Below are 17,220 nucleotides of genomic sequence, written 5' to 3'. Positions count from 1 at the left end.
AATGGATTTAAAGTATATTTAATATCTTGATGTTTTCTTTGTCATAATAATTAATAAAACAATGAAAAATGAGTTTTTTATTCGCCAAACAAATTGTCTTCACTAAAATGCAGAAAACTTTAATTCCGGCCCATGTTGAAAAATTAGTGGTAATTCCGGTCTAATGGTGATTTAATTCAGGCTTGTATACCAAAAGAATTATCTTTTTTTTTTTTGTTTTAAACTGTACACAAATTTTTTTGTAAATATGTATTTCAATGTTTAAAAGTAGGTATAAAAAATACAGAAGCACAAAAACATAATTTTTATATAGAAGAGGCACAAAAAAACTAAATAAAATAAAACGATGTACATACGTAATACATTCTAAAGTAAAAAAAACAACAAAAAATACTTTCACAAGTTACTTAGCAACATAATTTTTTTTTTATTTTCTGCACAAGAGCAAAGAGCTATGAAAAACCTACAAATTATTTATCTCAGGTACAGAAAAAAGACCCTTTTCTTAATGTACTGAGGCGGTGCAATCAAACAAACAATTTTTTGATAATGATATCTAATTTTTTCCATAGCTTTGATTTTAAATTTATCTTTTGTTATTTCTTCTACTACTCCTGGAAAATGTTTCTCCTCGTAAACAACAATGACGTAGTCACCTAGTTCGTAGTCGTCCAATTTTATATCCATAGAATTGTTAGCTTTCTGCTTTCTAGTTATTTCACCAGTTTTTCTCAGAACCGACATTTTGTTTAAAATTTCATTTTCTTTTTTATTTGCTCCATCTATCTGTCCTCTGTATTTTTCTTCATTTTCAATGTTTAGGTTTAATTTCATAGCTTTCGAAATTTTAATTTGTTCTGTCCTCTTGCCATCAGATTCTATATTTTTCTTCATGATGGTAGGTGCTTTTTTTATCTTCAAGCTTTTGTTTTTTCCTTGCTTTCTTTTCATTTTTTTCAGCTTCTATTCTTCTCTAGTACTCCATAAAATCATCAGTAATCGTTACGACAGGTGTTAATTTTTTTGTAGCCTTTCTTTCGGACGTTTGAGATATTGTTCTGGAGAAATAAAATGCGTTTTTCAATGGGGTTGGAAATTTTGAAGGAGTGATAAAATAGGATTCGGCAGAATTTATGGGAGATTGATTTTCAAAATAAGTTTAAAAATCATAAACTATTTTGTGCCACGTAGCTTTGACAGGTCGAAATATAGCAACATCAAGCGGCTGCATGGTATGTATGGAATTTGGAACCATTGCTGATGACATGTTCATCCAAAAATAACACCACTGGTCGCTTAATGTTTTTTTTTTTTTTTCGTTTAACCATTTATTAAAGTGGTTTGCGACATACTCACAAAACTTTTCTTTATTCATTCATTCACTTTCATTGTATTTGATACCCCAACCTAGTGGCATAGTTGGAACTAAATGTTTTGGTGGCCTGGTATAGGGAAACAAAACCATTGGTGGTGGGAAATCTCCACTAGCGGATAAGGATGCTATTACGGTCAGACATTTATTTTTCCTTAGCAGTTCTATTATATACAGTTTTAGACCCTCTTTTAACTAACACTTATTTGTAATGTGGAGCCATAAAAAAGGCTGTCTCGTTGCAGTTAGATATTCGGCTTGGATCTTTAAATACATTTTTAATGCAATTTTGACTAAAATAATCATATTCTTTCTTAAACCAATTTCTTTTCCTTTTCTTTGTAACGAAGGAACGTAGCTGTCAGATCTTGCCATACACGAGGTCTTACTTCCGAATGCTGGGTTAGAAAATGTTAGTACCATCTATTTCCAGAAACTCCATTCTTAAATAGATTGGATCATTTTAGATTTTTAATAAGCACTGCTACGGTGTTAATAAGCCGATCGAGTGTTACGGGAAAACCCGCAACAGCGCGTGTCACGGGAAAACCCGCGACAGCTAAAAACAATATCTATTTTACGATTAGTTTTTCCTCATCACTAGTTTTCAATTCAAACTGGTTGTTTTTCAATATTTTCGGGCACGTACTTTTGCATTCTTTTATCTTTCGATGTACTTTTTGGTATACAATACATCTTTGATGCTTTATAGGCAGAAATGCCAGTTTTAAGGTCATTTAGGGTCCGATCCAGTAGGTCTTGTATATATTTTTTTCTTTGCATTGGTTTAGGTTTAAGTTCTGACCATGATTCTAGAAAAAAAATCAAATGTAAATAATTGAGTCTTTTTTATAGATATCATGTCAGGCTAAATTTGGGTTAAGCCGAAATTAGAGCACATGCGAAATATAATAAAATCTAATACCGCCCAGAACAAAATAAAATTATTTTAATGTTTTTTGTAATTAATTTATTGTCACACTATATATTTTAGCTTAAGTAAGTTACAAAAGATCGAAAAGCCTTCGCAATGGTTATCGCCAACGTCGAATAATTCTGATATGGCACGCGAAGAAGAAGAAAGTTACAAAAAAAATTTTTTTTTTTGGGGAGAAATTCAAAATTTTTTTCAATTTTTTACCATTAAAAATAACCACCTGACTTTCATAGTCGTAAACTCTTTTTTTTTGTTTTTATAAAAAAAAAAGTATGGGACGGAATTTGATAGTACGTTTTTGTTAATATTTTTTTAAAAGAATATATTACTTTTATTTATTAATTATTGATATTTAAGAACAAAAAGTTAAATAAAAAAAACCACCAACATTCGTAATTACAGCCTATAGGGCCGGAATTAGATTAGCTACTAAAATTGTGCCCTAATACCGGCCTTATCTATTTTTGTAAATTCTACTTTGTTTTACCCAAAAACTGAAGTGTTTTATCAAAAATATAATTATTAACCATTTCCAATGAACAAAGTACTGCATGTATGTGAAAAAATATTTTTTGTAATAATTTGTAAGCAAATATTGTAACCAATGAATTTCTCAATGCTTACCTGAAACATTAGGGATTGACGACCGCTCTCGAATTAATTTCGTCGCTTGATTATATCAAACTGACTAAAACAAAAGCTAGAACATGTCACCCCACCATTTATACATAAAAAATGGCCTAATAAATTTCTGGCTAGAATACACACACGCCGCAGTATTGAGTTTAACCAACTTAAATTTACAAAAAGATTTCATTACGAATTTGTATAGGCCGTTAATATGTAGTTTTACCTTACATAACAAGACACTCGCAAAAATAATACTGTAAAATATCTTGGGTTACACCTTGATAAGAGGCTAACATGGAGGACACACATCTAGATGAAGGGGAAAGGAAGCAATCCACTCAGCCGTAAATCCACCTTATCATTCTTTAACAAAATATTAGTGTATATAGCAATCATCCAGCCCATTTGAATATATAGGATTGAACTGTGGAGAACTGCAGTCGATAGCAATATAGCGATACTAGAGCGATTTCAATCTAAGGTTCTTCGCGACATCACTGATGCGTCGTGGTTGGGGACTTAAAGATCGAAACAGTGAAGAAAATGATCTTTAAAAGCAATGATAAATATTTTAAACAACTGGAAAATAACCCGAACGAGTTAGCAGTAAATTTAATGACCAACAGTAGATTAAAGATTGGAACTCCTTTTGACCCATTTAGAAGATAGGTGTCTAGAATTAGTTTAAGTTATTAGTAATCAACTCACTTGGAGTTAATATCATTGGACCAAAACATTGGACTTCCATCTTACATAATATGTTCGTTCAACAAAAATGCTTAGTGTTACTTGTTTGCATGTAACAGATTATGTTATATTGTTAAAAATGAACAAAACGAACAAATTTTTTAAAATCGGACCTATTTTTCTAGTTTGAATCAATCGTATTATATAGTATTGTAACCGTTATTGTTTTACCGTAGTATTGATACCGTTCAAAAGTCTCAGTCAAAATTCACTCTTTTCCTGTCTGCTGTTCGAATGGTCCTCGTTTTAAAACCATAGCGAAACATTGGGAAAACCATGCCATATATTTTTTCCTGTCATGGAGCATAGCATAGAAAAAAAGGGGTTTTACTGGTTTGCATAACATAAATTTGGATTTCGTGATGCTCTGGGAACACGGGAGGCCCTTTTTGCTGTACAGGTGCTATTTCAGAGATGCAGGGATGTGAATTGTGACATATACGTATGCTTTATAGATTACCAGAAGGCATTTGACAGAGTAAAACATGACAAATTAATGACTCTAATGCAAGAAATTGGAATTGACAACAAAGATCTTAGAATTATCAGAAACATTTACTACAATCAAACGGCCAAAATAAAAATAGACCAATTAACTGATAAAATTGCAATAGAACGTGGAGTACGACAGGGCTGTATTTTGTCTCCATTGTTGTTCAATATTTATTCTGAATGAGTATTTAAGGAAGCTTTAGACGGTTGTGCGAAAGGAATACTAATAAACGGTGAATGGTTGAATAACATTAGATATGCAGATGACACTATAGTTTTTGCCGATAATCTAAATGACTTACAGATATTTACAAATCGCATAACAAAAGTCAGCAACAGATACGGACTAGCTCTTAACATAAAGAAAACCAAATTTATGACAATTAGTAAAAAACCAATACTAAACGCTCAACTTACAATCAACCAACAGAATATCGAAAGAGTCGAGCAATATACATATCTAGGCACCAATTTAAATAGCCAATGGGACCATTCAACAGAAATTAAACAGCGAATAATAAAAGCAAAAGCAGCATTCGTTAGAATGAGAACCATTTTCAACCGTCGAGACATATCATTAAAAACAAAATGCCGTCTATTGAACTGCTACATATTCACAGTTCTGCTCTACGGAATGGAAGCGTCGACACTGACTGTTGCATCTATGAATCGGCTCGAAGCTTTCGAAATGTGGTGTTATAGGCGCATCTTACGTATATCCTGAGTTGACAGAGTTACTAATGTGGAATTCCTGCGTAGAATGGGGAAAGAATGTGAAATTCTCATGACCGTCAAAACTAAAAAGTTGGAATATCTAGGACATGTAATGAGAAATCAAGAACGTTACGGCCTTCTCCAGCTGATTCTCCAAGTGAAGGTAAATGGTAAGAGAGGACCGGGAAGAAGACGCATTTCCTGGCTTAAAAATTTACGAAAGTGGTATAACACGACTACCACTGAACTGTTTCGCGCTGCAATAAACAAAGTAAAGATAGCCGTGATGATTGCCAACATCCGGAACGGATAGGCACTTTAAGAAGAAGATAACATAAATAACTAAACTGGACTTAAGTTTGAAGAGATGAAGAATGATAACTATTCACCACTAGAATTCAGCACGTTAAGAAGAAGAAAATAATCGACAGAAAATGTGACCTTTCGTTATGTTTATTCCGTTCATCAACTTGTGTGTACGCTAATCATTAAAACAAACATTTAATTGTTTAATTAAATTTTCCAGGGCAACTTCTTTAAATTATCTAAAGTATGAAATCTATATAATAACTACGTACTCATACCCTAAAGCAAATTCGGGACTGTTACAGAGCGAGTAATTTTAAACCAATTTCCATATTCTGCATGTACTATGATTATAACTATATTGAAGTCATATAATAAACATGAATTACATGATATTACCATGTTTAATTTTAAGAAAGCAAATTAATCTAAAAACATACGAAATACTAACGAATTATCATAATATCCTTATCAGTAGTAACGCCCTTACGCATTTATCCACTGAGTAAACAATAATCACTAGATTACCATGGGATCTTATAGCTCAATTAGACAATTTTTTTAAATGAAACTACAAGCTCTTGTGACTTTTAATTTTTCGTTAAATAAATGATATTCAAACAACTATTTACACACGTAAAGTTTTTGGGCTATTTGTATTTTCCTCTGTTAATATTTTACTGGAATATATAAATATTTATAACATCACACTTTTTCTTTTTGTAATTACAAAATCTTCACTTTACTTGATCATCTTGTATTATCAAATGTGTACTTAGTTTGAAGTATTTGAAGTTCCTTTGTTGCAAAAAACATCATGTACCTTTTTATTTATTAGAATTTTATTATATTGTTACGAAAGTTACGAAAGATTTATCCCACATAGAAAGAAGTTCCTTGACGAAAAAAAGAAGTAGTTCGAGAATATTCAAAAATTCATGAAATGTCTAGTGTCTATGGATTTAATAGAATTAAAAGTAAGTCGTAGCTTGAATGTAATGAGAGCTCTATGTGGAACATATTGGGGTAGTGATCCTAAAACTCTCCAGATAGTTCACAATGGTTTGATACAGAGTCATTTAGATTATGGATGTCAAATATTATCAGATTGTCCTAAGGCTCTAATCAACAGGTTGGATAAATTACAATATAAGAGTATTCGTATTATAACAGGGTGTATGAGATCTACCCCTATTCATGCATTGTTAGGTGAAAGTGGTCAAATTCCTCTAAAGTACAGATAAGAATGGGTTAATTCTAAATTCCTCCTAAAAAATCTTATGCTTATTAATAATCCAATAATTTCTGCCTTGAATCAATTACAGATATTAATGCAATCAAATCATAATTACTGGAATATAAAAAGTATTCCCCTCTTAGTTTCCATCATGAATAAATTCCAGTAGACCCCAAATTTATTTTCTAGTGACTTATTTCCGTGCCACAATTTTGAACTAGAATATCAATTAACTTCTATCCCTATTAGGAATGTGCAATCTAATAAAGGTGATGAGCATGCAATAATTCAATTTCAAAGAATCTCACTTGACAATCCACTTCACACTTTAATCTTTACAGATGGGTCAGTTGATAGTAAGGGTTCAGCAGGATTTGGTGTCTTTTGTCCTGACTTTGAATACTCATACTCTAGTAAACTCCCTACGCAGACTCAAGTTTGCACTGCAGAGATTATTGCAATTAATCATGCAATTCAATTTGTCTTGGAGAAGGATATCAAGAGGGCCTTAATCTTGTCTGATTCTAAGAGTGCTATCCAAAAGATAGGAAAAATATCTTACTCAATGGAAACTGAACATACCTCTATTATGACCAAAACGGGCATTATAGAAGCCAATCAACAGAACATCAGTATTATTCTGGCTTGGATTCCAGGGCATTCGGATATTAAGGGCAATTGTGTTGCAGACAAATTGGCAAACATAGGAACATCACTAACAATGTCAGCCAAAGTTAAACTGTATTATTCATACTACTTATTTTATATTAAAAAGCTAATTTGGACTCGATGGGCACAAGAATGGAATTCAAACAGATCAAAAGGGTGTCGTTTTATAGTAAAATAGTCAATAAATGGAACAAATCACCATGGTTCAATCAATTTCCTTATAAAGACAGAAGGCATATCACCGCAGTAATTAGAATGAGAACAGGACATTGTTCCACTCTCGTTCATTTATTCCGCATAGGTATTCAGGACAACCCATACTGTGAATGTGGTCAAATTGGATCTCTGAATCATGTTATCCTAGAGTGTCCAATAAACGTTTCTCCAAATTTTGATCTCTACAAAGAATTGGTTAAAACAAATCTACAAACTCCTATAGAGATTTGCTCTCTCCTATCCAATCTTAATTCTCAAAGACTAAATTTGTTAATTACTTTTCTTAATCAAGCCAATAATAAATCTATAATATATTTCTATCTTATCTACTATAACATAACCTTACAAATTCCTCTCTTTTTTTACACCTGGGTTCTCTATCTTTCGTTGGTAGAAAAAAAAATGAAGAACTTGGACAGTCCACAGTAAAGTAGCTATTGAATTAAGTAGATAGCTGCAAAAGAGTTTGCTGTGGAATTCTGAGGACCTCATCACTTATTTTATATATAAATAACTAAAAAGCACCTAATAGAAAAGAAAAGATTATGTAGAAAAAGACTGGTTGCTACATCCAAGCGAGAAAAGTTTTGTCCTGTGTTGAATTGTCTTTCCTATACTGTCTGGTCCAAGAAGAAGAAGAAGTTTCAACATAGTGTTCATTCAATATAAAATAATTTCAATTTAGTTTTATATGGGGATATTCGATTGTCTAGAGCAAGTTGAGAATATCCCCCCTGAATTGGCTGGGCAAATTATCCCCTGTGATATTACCCAATAAATGAAGAAGAAGAAATGTCTAGTGAAGTTTGGAACGCCAGAAAAGAGATATAAACATATGTTTTTGACAGTTTATTTTGAAGTTGATAGTTGTGATTGTAATTAAAGTAAATTTTGAAAAAAAAACAGAACAACAACAAAACGGTTTAAAACAACAACAAAATGATTTAAAATCTAATTTAGAATGAAAAATAGTCTAGTGAGAAAGTAAAATTAATACCCAAGCTTCGTTATCTAATATTGTTTCAGTAATTAATGTCGAATCTGTATTAACAGCTTTATCATCTTCCATAGTTGAACCAGATACAATTAGAACTAGCCACATTTTAAAACCACCCACATTCGACGGCCAAACAACCTGGTAAACTTATCGTTTTCAATTTAAAGCTGCAGCTATAGCAAATGGTTGAAATAAGCAAGAAATGGCTTGGAACACCACCAAATAAGTTGAGACTTCTTTGATAGTGTTCCTTCGAGGACAGCCAGCAACCGTTTTGCAATGTCTTCCCCAGGACGTACCCAGTTATATCTCTCTAGTTGAAGCTTTGGAGACAAGATATGGCCAGTAGCATCTAAAGCAGGTCTTGCAAAGTCAGCTGAAAGTTTGATATCAAAAACATAACGAAAGTCTGCAAGGATTTGAAGCCGATATTAAAAGACCATTGCATTTGGCGTACCCTCAAGCACACTAAAGATTTTCTTGAACGAATTAGAATACGGGCATTCATAGATGGACTATAGGATGTTAAAATGTAACAATCTTACCGAGTACAACATTACAAAATGCTAAATGAAGGACTAATCTCAGCACAGAAGTATGAAGCTCCAAAAAACATTTCCTGATCTCGCCCAAAATTAAGAGAAATAAGATTTCAAGAAAATGAAAAAATCTCAACCGCAGATAACCAAAGACCTATTTTATCCCAAATTTTAAACATACTGCAAAATCTTCAACAAAAAACTCGCAATGAAAACAGAAGATGTTTTAATTGCAGAAGAAAGGGATTTTTCTATGTAAGATAAATCTTACGGAACTTTCGTAACAGTGTGTGATTTTGGCAGTACCACTTGTTGCAATGTACGTACTTCATCAGGACTCTCCCATTTCCGATACAATAGACCATTGGAAAGATACAAAAATTCCCATTGAACCCAGTACGCCTTTATAGTTCCACTGTGTTTGGTTATTTCCAAGCAGGTCTTACTCCATTTTTAAGCCTTTCTCGTATGAATTTTAAGTCGTTATCATTCTCTTGACACTTTTAAGGGTTTCCAGGGAAGTCTAGTCAATATCTTCTTTCTGTATAACTGTGGTTATCTGGAGACTTCTTGAGTTATGCTCTCTTTAGCTTTAAGTATTTTACAGTAGTGGCATTGTAGCAACGGATTATTTTTCAAAATGGCCTCAAATTGCACACCTTCCTAATCAAGAAGCGACTACATTAGCAAAAGCATTCATACCATACGTCGTATCAAGACATGAAGTGCTTTTAGATTTACATTCTGATTCTTCTTTTTATGTAGATATGACTCATATCTGTTTTCCAATGTGCCTCAAGTAAGTTGTCGTTCCAGCGTTTTCATGGTCTTCCTACTGATTGTCTTCCTATTGGAGAACCGTCTCTTGCCGTCTTTACTACTCTATTTGTTGTCATTTGGCTTATATAATCGTTCCATTCTACTCTTCTATTTCTTATCCAGTGCTTGATGTTCTCCATCTTACATCTACGTCGTATATCTGTAAGTGTTATTATCTCTGCTGTTCCTAACATCCTTTCTATCCTCTCTGTGTTAGGTCGTGTTTCTGCCACATATGTCATTATTGGTCTGATGACTGTTCTGCCTTTTATTTTATTTCCGATATTTTTATTTTTCCATAATGTTTTATTCAGGCAAACTGCGGTTCTGTTTGCTCAATGCACTTGATCTTCCATTTTCGTTTCGAGCTTTCGGTAGCTAAATAATGTGTAACTCCAAAACTTGTTCTATTATTTGGCCCTCCAGCTCCAATTTACATCTTGGTAAATTTACTGTTAGAACCATACATTTTGTCTTTTTTGGGGAAATTGACATGTTAAATTTTCTGGTGGTTTTATTAAATTATTGCAGCATACGTTGTAGATCATCTTCACTTTGAGTGAGTAGTATTGCATCGTCTACATATCAGACTTGGTATCCTTTTTTAGTTCCTTCCTTTTTATTATTTCATCCATAATCAAATTGAACAATTGAGGACTCAGGGAATCTCCCTGTCTTATCCCATTGCCAGTTTTAATAGGACCAATTATTTCTTCTCCTACTTTTACTTTTATTATGTGGTTTTGGTAGATATTTTCGATTGTTTTAATTATTCTTAAAGGTATGTATCTTGCGTATAATAAGTAGATAACGTCCTTTAATTTGACCTCGTCTAATGTCTTCTTAAGGTCCACAAAACATAGATATGCCTATTTGCTTTATTCTAATGATTTTTCTTACACTTACCTCATTATAAATATAGCGCCGGTACATAATCTTTCCGACCTAAAACCTTGTTGTTTTTCTGCTAGTGTTATAATTTCATTCAGTTTATTTGTTGTTACTTTGGTCGTTAATTTTAGTGTTGTGTTTAATAAATAATTCCACTGTAATTTTTCGGGTCCGACTTGTCTCCCTTTTTAAAGAGAGATATTAGTATGCTTGATTTCCATTCTTGAGGAATTCTGTTTTGTTCTATAATTTTTTTGATTAGTTTTAATAGTTGTTTGGTAAGATCTGGTCCTCCGTACTTTAGGAGTTCGCTTGGTATTCTATCCTCTCCTGGTGATTTTCTGTTTTTTAATCTTCTTAATGCTTTCTTCACCTCTTCCTCCTCAATATTTATTTCTTCGTTTGCCGTCACGTTTGGAGTTGGTGGTTCATTATCGTCACCTTTAGCAAATAGGGATCGAAAGTAGTCTGCCCATGTTTCCTTCTGAATGTGGTTCGTTTTTATTAGTTCATTTATCTCGGTTCTTTGTTCTCCGATTATTCTCCAAATTTGTTTTTGAGTTCCGTAGAAGTCGTGTTCCATCTGTTTTGAGAAGCTCTGCCAGTGTTCGCTTTTTATTTGTACTCATTTCATTTTTGATTCGTTTATAATGGTTGTATGCTGTGTTTATTGTGTTCTGCATTGTAAAAAGGCTTTCTTCTTTTTTTCACATTTTGGCTCTACTTCCTCTCTAAACCATGGGGTTTTCTTTTTTAATATGTTAGTTTTCGTTACTTTTCTCTCTGCAAGTAATTCTGTTGCGTTAAGTATATTATTTTTGAGAATTTGCCAGCTTTTCTCGATGTTGTCGTTTTCTAATATTTCACTCCCAGCAATATTTTCTGATATTCTTTTTCTGTATAAGTATTCCGTTGATTCCGCATTTAGTCTTTAGACTCTGATTTTTGTTTGTGTTGGTGCCGCTCTCTTGGGTGTAAATTATTTCAGGATGATTCTTATTTTATATAATACTAGGCTATGGTCGCTACCTACATCTGCTGAGTTGAGGCATCTTACGTCGATTATTCTTGATGGATGTATATCTCTGTTGGTTATAAGGTAATATATTATAGATCCTTGTCCACGGGTGTTATTGAATGTATATTTATGTTGGTCTTTGTGGTCAAAAGATGTGTCGTTTATTCTTCGTTATTCGTGAGAAGTTTATCATCAGTTCTCCATTTTCGTTTTTAACATTGCCGTTATGTTTTTGCTTAATTCCGGGTATTACTTGATCGTCTATTCGAGCGTTATAAGCGCCTTGCCAGAATTATGGCTAGAATTAATTAAAATTTTACGTATTAAGAAAATTCGCACTACACCTCTCCATCTACAATCACACGGAATGATCGAAAGACATAATAGAACTGTTTGTCAATTTCTTTTAATTTTGTCGCTGATAACTTGATTTTGGGATACTTTAATTCCCCTATTACTGTTAGCCTATAGAAGTTTCGAACACAAAACAACCGGTTATTCTCCATCGAGAATGATCACGGGAAGAGAAATAAAGCTTCCTCAAGATCTTATTTTCGGAAGATTACCTGCGAAGAAGAACGTTCATCCCTGACATACGTTGAAAATTTAAAAGAAAAAATGGAAAAAGTCCACGAATTTGCTCGTCAAAATTTGAAGCTTTAAAGTGATAAAGCGCGCTCGATATGCTTGCGTTGGTGCAACTTTCGAAAGAGGTGATCCAGAGTATGGTTACACAATACACGTAAGAAAGAACTTCGTCCGAAACTTCAACATAACTGGGAAGGCCCATACACCGTTCTGCAGAAAATATACGATATAATCTACCGAATCCAGGTTACAGCTAGAAATAAACCCAAGGTAGTTTATAGCTCCATACCATGAAACTGATCCACCATGTTAGCTTCAATCAATCCCTGATAGTCCAGTTATTCAAGGCGAATAACTATAAAGGAGGGAGCAGTGTTATAAAAGTTCCGTAGGACTTATCGCACATAGAAAAGGTCCCTTGACAAATAAGAAGAAGTAGTTCGAGAACATTCAAGATGGCATCGAAAATCCATGAAATGTCTAGTGCAGTTTGGAACGTCATAAAATATGTACAAACAGATGTTTTTGAAAGTTTAGGACAGTACTATTCAGTGTAATTAAAGTATTGTAAATTATGGTAAAAATGTAAGTTGATTTTAAAGAAGTGTAACAATATTATTTCTTAAATTAAGTTTATATACTTACTCGATAAATTAGGAAACCAGCATAAAACTAGTATTTTAGTAGATTAGTTTATGTTACCTATCAACTATCACTTGCAAGTATAAAACTGCTAGTTAAGATTTCCATTTATAAAAATTCAACACTTAAACTAAAATTATGGATTTTAAATTCCAAGGCAACCTGAACGCAGTAAAAAATACAATCCAATTCGCCCTGGAGCTAAGCCAAATAAACATTATCCCGTTTCTGGAATTTTGATAACCATAAATGCAAGCAGTGAAACGGATAGCTTGAAATATTGTTAAGCGCAGATCAATTTACACAGACAGGCATTTAATCATACATCACCCACCAGAAGTACAAAAAATAAATAAAATTACCTTTACTAGATTTTGATGACTTAGCGTTGACAAAACAGTTAAAACAGCTGACAAAAATAAGGTAACTCTAGAGCAAAATTGTTCATAATAAAAGCGTCACAACAACCATAACAAACATATTCTATAAAGACTACCTTAAGCATATATTAACCCATGGACGTATTAACACATGGACGTATAAACCCATTCGCTGCCAAACTTCATTTTTTAAATTTTATAGCGCCTACAGGCGATTTTGGTTGTCGACGGTTGAGTAGTAGATATGTCATAATGTTTCTTGTAAATCCTAATACATAAATCCAACGGACGCGCAACTTTCAACAAATTGATCAGCGTTAGATTGAATTTTTTTGTGGTGTTGAATTCTACATAAAATTAATGCGTTAGAGATTAAAGCAGACAAAAGGTGAATAAAAATTTGCCACAACCTTTTATTGTTACGCAATTTTAGTCTATAGTTAGCGATATTTCTATCCATTAAATCAGTACCTTCCATATGAGTGTAATACTGCTGAATTGCGTAGGGAACATCTACCATTATATTTTTTTTTTCTGCTACAGAAAAACGACGTACCGATTTTAGGTACGATACTGATAGGTTGAACGCCATAACAATTTGAAGCCACGTGAACGATGGCATTATCCTTCCGCTGGATAATTATTATATCTTCATCAGAACTTGTATATGAATCAACGGATCCTCTAACTGATTTTTTTATTGCATTTTTATTCAACGCGCATTTCCCAATTCTATTTTGTCTAATGGTGCCCTAGCAACCATATCCCAATTCGCCCATGACCCTTATCAGTGGAAGTCCAGTAAAAAAGTTTTCAATAAAAAAGTAAAATTTTTGATTTGCAAAATTATGTTTCATCCTCTGGACAAAAGTTGTAACTACAGATTTTAGCAAACTTATCATTTTTTTTGTAACTAAGTGTTATCTGAAAAATGTAAATTTTGCAAAATTTCTCGAAACCTATTTCTGGACATTGCATTAACGATTGCTTCGTTAACGTTCGAATGGCAAAGAATACTTTGAGTTCTTCAATCGTAACCTCAAATGATGTATTTGCATTTTTGTGTAGGGCATACTTTATAGTCTCGTCTTTTATGTATTCAAAGAAATTCTCACACCAAAAAAGTGTAAAGAAATTGATTGCACTTTCACAGTGAATTTGCACTTTCACGTTTATCTTGAGACAAGATCACCTCTTTACCAGTCGATTTGTCTATTTGATTTATTCGCTCTTTTAATTTCGGTAGTAATTTCGGTAGCAGTAATCAATAATACAATAAAAAAATAACTAAGCAACTAACTCACAATAATCTTGTAACGTATTTTAAGTTATTCGCTATGTAAGTTTTCGTTATTCGCTAAAAATTGTTCGGTCCAAAACATATGTACCCACTGTAAGTCATAATGAAGATACATACCAATATTATGATGACTTCAATTCAAAAATTGGACAACAAAGAGAACCATCAGAAACTGTACTGGAACAATCTATTGGAAAAAATCTATACCAAATGAACAGCTTCTTCTGCAAAAAATTATAGAGACGATGGATATGGCTAAGCACATACGGTAATACCAAGAATGAAATGAATGATGTAATACCAGATAAACGATATATTGTGAAAGATGTTACTGCATTGAACAAACTCCCCACATCTATCTGAAAGACGTAAAATGATAAACGACAAAAATAACAGACCGTGGACACCACTCGAAGGGACAAATTTCAGCAATCCATAACTGACTCTCTAACCCTAAAACCTCAAATAAATAATATTACCAGCCTCAACAACATAATTACCAAAATAGTTACAGATGTCCAAAAGAAACTCCGAAGAACAAAAAAGGAAGGAAAAGAAGTCACGAGAAGAGAGCGATAATAGAACAGAGAAATAACTTAAGAAAACGCGAACCAAAGATAATTAAACAGCATCGACAAAGATATATCGAAAGCAATAAAGAAAGATTTAAAAAAGTATAAAAATGAACAAATAATACAAGCCATAGAAAATAACAAAGAAACAAAAGTACTAAACATAATGAAATGGGTTATATAATAACATATATTATTGAACGATATATTATAAACGATATATTGTCAAAGATATCACTGTATTGAACAAATTCTCCATATCTAACTGAAGGACGTAAAATGATAAACGACAAAAATAACAGACCATGGGCACCACCAGAAGGGACATATTCCAGCTTCCAGCAATCTATAACTGACCTCCTAAACCTAAAACGTCTGGTTTATAGACTACAACAAAGCTTTCGATAGAAAAAAAACATAAGTAACGAAATCCTAATGGTAGGAGGCCAGCAGATCGAACGAATAAAGAAGTACACGTACCAGAGAATATTAATATAAACGACTTGTACTAAGGCAAAATAAAGAGCACAAAGAATATGAGAAGAAGACGAATATCTTTATAACAACTATTTAGAACGGTAGCTTCGAAAGTTATAGCGGCCATCATGATTATCATCCTAAATAATGGAGATGCATTTTTAAGAAGTAATATGATTCGAAGAATTTCAATAATGTGATTAATAATGGAATGAATTTGAATTGATATGATCTTCAAACAGAGAAGACTGGACTAGTCTAACGTTACCAAACGCATTTTTCTATTGCACCAATTAATTAGGAGCGTGTAAATGTTTGCGCTCTATTACCTAGTATCGGAATTATTTCGGAATCATGCCATCGTACAAAAATATTGAACGTGAAAGTACATGCAAAAGTATCAGAGATGTAAATTTTTAATGAATTAAGTATGATGTTTTTTATGATTATGTTTATTAGGTATTAAAAGTTAGATCTCATAAGATTTTTAAAAACATAGGCTACGTAAAAACCAGTAAAAAATTAAGAGTTTATATTGAAAAAATACCTTAAAATAGAAGCTGATCTTTATTACTTTGTCTTTATGTTTAAATCATTCAGAGTTTGATTTCTTTTAAGTTTGAAAATGTCGCAGAGATTTCGATAAAATATATTTTTTAAATTTTTATCAACCAATAATAATTATATTTTTAAGGACAATGCCTCGGTTAATCTATTCTATTTTCTTCTTCTTTCTTGTGAGAGTTCTTTTTCAGAAGCTTTCTGTTATAAAACGCCAATTGACTGTATTGTACATCTTTCAATTACCATTGTCATAATTCTGGAACCATGTACCACCTTGTATAGCTCAAGTGGATGGTTCCCATATGTTTTTGTAGTCACTTGTTAGCTTTAGGTTTCCTGCTACAGAGTCTGAAGCTTAAGTCTCTATAAAACAGCCCCGTTGCACGCAGCTGTCCCTTGACTGGCGCATGACTTGTAAGAAAGCTTGTTATGATTCTCACTTAATTCCTGTTTGTTTTTCGCCATACTTTAGCCCTACTCACCCATTTTCGTCTAATATACATTTTGCTATGTGCTCAAATGGTACCAGTAAGGGTTATGTTGCGTTCGTATAAAGGCTTTTTTCCCGTCGTAGACGTTTTTTTTTTTTGATATTCCTTTGACAGGCTCTTTATCGAAGTATTTTGTTGCTGATCCTCTTCTGGTAATTCTACCCCGGAATGTTCTCGGCGAATTGAGTACCTCAATTAACTACTAGTTCTGGTCCCAAGACCGGATAAAAGAGGTAAGTTGGGGCAACTGGCTTGCAACTCGTCACTTGGAAAAATAAAATAGGTGCAAAAAATTTCGACACTGACTCTCGAAACAACGGTGAATTAAAACAAAGACGATTTATTGCAAAGAAAACGGACTACGATATTGATTACATGGGATATATAGGAACTTTTTATCATGCTTTATCCTATATATAGGAAAAAACAAGCACAAGTATTCATTCAAGCGTTAGAGGAAAGGAAATTCGATATCCTTAGAACAACAAAACCAAAAACCTACGTTATGCTGATGACACTGCTATATTGGCGTCATCATCAGAAGAACTGGAACAAATTATGAATAGGCTAGGCACGGCGAGTACGGAATATGGTTTAAAAATAAATATATTTGAAAAAAAAA

Source organism: Diabrotica undecimpunctata, chromosome 6 (assembly GCF_040954645.1).
Source record: "Diabrotica undecimpunctata isolate CICGRU chromosome 6, icDiaUnde3, whole genome shotgun sequence".
Taxonomy (NCBI): domain Eukaryota; kingdom Metazoa; phylum Arthropoda; class Insecta; order Coleoptera; family Chrysomelidae; genus Diabrotica; species Diabrotica undecimpunctata.
Note: the sequence above shows the minus strand (reverse complement) of the source record.